The sequence below is a fragment of the Aegilops tauschii genome, chromosome 5 (genome assembly GCF_002575655.3).
Source record: "Aegilops tauschii subsp. strangulata cultivar AL8/78 chromosome 5, Aet v6.0, whole genome shotgun sequence".
Classification (NCBI taxonomy): Eukaryota; Viridiplantae; Streptophyta; class Magnoliopsida; order Poales; family Poaceae; genus Aegilops; species Aegilops tauschii.
The window spans coordinates 568149515-568153283 of NC_053039.3; positions in this window are offsets into that span (position 1 = coordinate 568149515).

Genomic DNA, 3769 nt, shown 5'->3' on the forward strand with positions numbered 1-3769 from the left:
TAAGCCGGAGTCGGAGCGGCAGTAGGAGCGGTACTACCGCTGATAGGCGGTACTACCGCGCCCTACTGCCGTCCCTACTACCGCTCCCCTGCGTGGTCTTTTACGGAAACCCGACATGAAAAATCGAGACCGCAGCAGGGGCGGTAGTACCAGCGGCACTAACAAGCGGTACTACCGCCTATGGGCGGTACTATCGCCCTGGCCGCGGTACTACCGCTTAGCACACAACACCCCTTGTTTTGCACAGCACGAAAACTCTGACGAAGCAGGGAGAAGGCGAGGGTGCAAGGAAAGTGTGTACGAGATGATTCCACCCATGTTCTTCCGAAACGGATCCCCTCTTGATAGTACGGTTATCCCTATGACTCAATTCCACCAAGAAAAACGAGAGAAAATAATCTGTCTAAAGTGAAGTCCTCGAGGGGTAACAATCGCATAGTGCCTTTATATTAGATAACCTGAAAAGCTTAAGGCACACGATTAGTCCGCAAAAGTATTGTCATCAATCGCCAAAACAAACCAGGGAAAATTATGCCCTAACAATCTCCCCCTTTTTGGTGGATTGATGACAACACGAGATTTGCACAAGATATAGTAACTGGAAAATAAGCAAACCAACTCCCTACAAAATATAGACGGGCTCCCCCTAAAGATGTGCACCAAGGAAATTAGCATGAAAGGCTATGTGCACATCTTTAGGATCAAACTCCCCCTATATTTTATAGACAGGCAACCTCCTTGCATAAAGGAATAATAACAGGTACAGCTAAGCAAGGATAAGCATGAGAGCAATAATATAAGTGCCGGTAATGATGCATCTCACAGGATAACAGAGTACTAAAGTAGATAAGATAGGATAGTTCACATATGTCTTACACCATATGGTCTCACTCTCAGCCGAACAGAGTTCAAAACAAGAAAGCGAACGAACACGAACAAACACAACGAGCACGAACGAACACACACACACACACACACACAAAGCCCAAAGCAAATCCCTAACTCTTCCCCTTTGGCAGCAAGACACCAAAGGGAAAGGGACGACACAAGACACGATGGTAGTAGATCTCCATGGCATCACCAATCATGCTCCTCCTCCTCCTCCTCCTCCTCCTCAGAGACCTCTGCAGTACGGGGAGAAGCGTGAACTCTGGTGTCCTCCTCAGTGTCAGACCACGGGCAGTGCACTCTAATCCAAGACTCCTCATCAGTGATCCGCTCCTCAGAGCCATCAACAACCTCAAGGCCAACCTGTCTCATAATGGCCTTGTCAAGACGACGAGCCATCTTGGCCTCCTTGTGAGCCTTGTACTGGCCCTTGGCCTGGAAGCAGATGACACGTCTCCAATGTATCTATAATTTTTGATTGCTCCATGCTATATTATCTTCTGTTTTGGACATTACTGGGCTTTATTATTCACTTTTATATTCTTTTTGGGACTAACCTATTAACCGGAGGCCCAGCCCAGAATTGCTGTTTTTTTGCCTATTTCAGAGTCTCGCAGAAAAAGAATATCAAACGGAGTCCAAACGGAATGAAACCTTCGGGAACGTGATTTTCAGAACGAACATGATCCAGGAGACTTGTACCCTACGTCAAGGAAGCTTCCAGGAAGCCACGAGGTAGGGGGCGCGCCTACCCCCCTGGGCGCGCCCTCCACCCTCAAACGAGGTAGGTGGGCCCCACGTTGCTCCACCGACGTACTCCTTCCTCCTATATATACCTACGTACCCCCAAACGATCAGATACGGAGCCAAAAACCTAATTCCACCGCCGCAACCTTCTGTACCCACGAGATCCCATCTTGGGGCCTGTTCCGGAGCTCCACCGGAGGGGGCATCGATCACGGAGGGCTTCTACATCAACACCATAGCCTCTCCAATGAAGTGTGAGTAGTTTACTTCTGACCTTTCGGTCCATAGTTATTAGCTAGATGGCTTCTTCTCTCTTTTTGGATCTCAATACAATGTTCTCCCCCTCTCTCGTGGAGATCTATTCGATGTAATCTTCTTTTGCGGTGTGTTTGTTGAGACCGATGAATTGTGGCTTTATGATCAAGTTTATCTATGAACAATATTTGAATCTTCTGAATTCTTTTGTGTATGATTGGTTATCTTTGCAAGTCTCTTCGAATTATCAGTTTGGTTTGGCCTACTAGATTGATCTTCCTTGCAATGGGAGAAGTGCTTAGCTTTGGGTTCAATCTTGCGGTGTCCTTTCCCAGTGACAGTAGGGGCAACAAGGCACGTATTGTATTGTTGCCATCGAGGATAACAAGATGGGGTTTTTATCATATTTCATGAATTTATCCCTCTACATCATGTCATCTTGCTTAAGGCGTTACTCTGTTCTTATGAACTTAATACTCTAGATGCATGCTGGATAGCGGTCGATGTGTGGAGTAATAGTAGTAGATGCAGGCAGGAGTCGGTCTACTTGTCTCGGACGTGATGCCTATATACATGATCATACCTAGATATTCTCATAACTATGCTCAATTCTGTCAATTGCTCAACAGTAATTTGTTCACCCACCGTAAAATACTTATGCTCTTGAGAGAAGCCACTAGTGAAACCTATGGCCCCCAGGTCTATTTTCCATCATATTAATCTTCCAACACTTAGTTATTTCCGTTGCTTTTATTTTACTTTGCATCTTTATCATAAAAATACCAAAAATATTATCTTATCATATCTATCAGATCTCACTCTCGTAAGTGACCGTGTAGGGATTGACAACCCATTGTCGCGTTGGTTGCGAGGATTTATTTGTTTGTGTAGGTGTGAGGGACTCGCGCGTAGCCTCCTACTGGATTGATACCTTGGTTTTCAAAAACTGAGGGAAATACTTACGCTACTTTGCTGCATCACCCTTTTCTCTTCAAGGGAAAACCAACGCAGTGCTCAAGAGGTAGCAAGAAGGATTTCTGGCGCCGTTGCCGGGGAGGTCTACGCAAAAGTCAACATACCAAATACCCATCACAAACCCTTATCTCCCGCATTACATTATTTGCCATTTGCCTCTCGTTTTCCTCTCCCCCACTTCACCCTTGTCGTTTTATTCGCCCTCTCTTTTTCGGTTGCATCTTTTTCACTTGCTTTTTGTTTGCTCGTGAGTTGGATTGCTTGTTTGTCACAATGGCTCTACCTAGATTTGGTGATCTCCACCTTAAAAGGTTAGAAGAGATCGAAAGCAACGTCAGGAGTTTTATGGTTTTGCAATTTGAGCATAATAATTTCTTTAGAAATGAGTAGAAGGAACAAAAAAGCTTTATGAGTTATATGAATAAAGAGCTCGATGATATGTCTAAAGAATTTGATGGTTTGAGATCCCAAATTGCTCGTCTTGAGAAGTTGATAGCTGAAATATCGGATAAGCAGGCTACCTTAGTTAATAAGATGGCCGCTAAACCGGAGAACTTTGAAAATAAAGATGAAGATCTAAAAGTTATTGATGTGTCCCCTATTAAATCTTTGTTTTGCAATATGAATCTTGATAATGATGGGACTGAATATGATCCACCTTTACCTAGAAGGCGTTCCAAAAATTCGGAGTTTTTAGATCTTGATGCTAAAATTGATAAAAGTGGGATTGAAGAAATCAAAACATTAGATGTTAATAAACCCACTATTTTGGATTTCAAGGAATTTAATTATGATAATTGCTCTTTGATAGATTGTATTTCCTTGTTGCAATCCGTGCTAAATTCTCCTCATGCTTATAGTCAAAATAAAGATTTTACCAAACATATCGTTGATGCCTTGATGC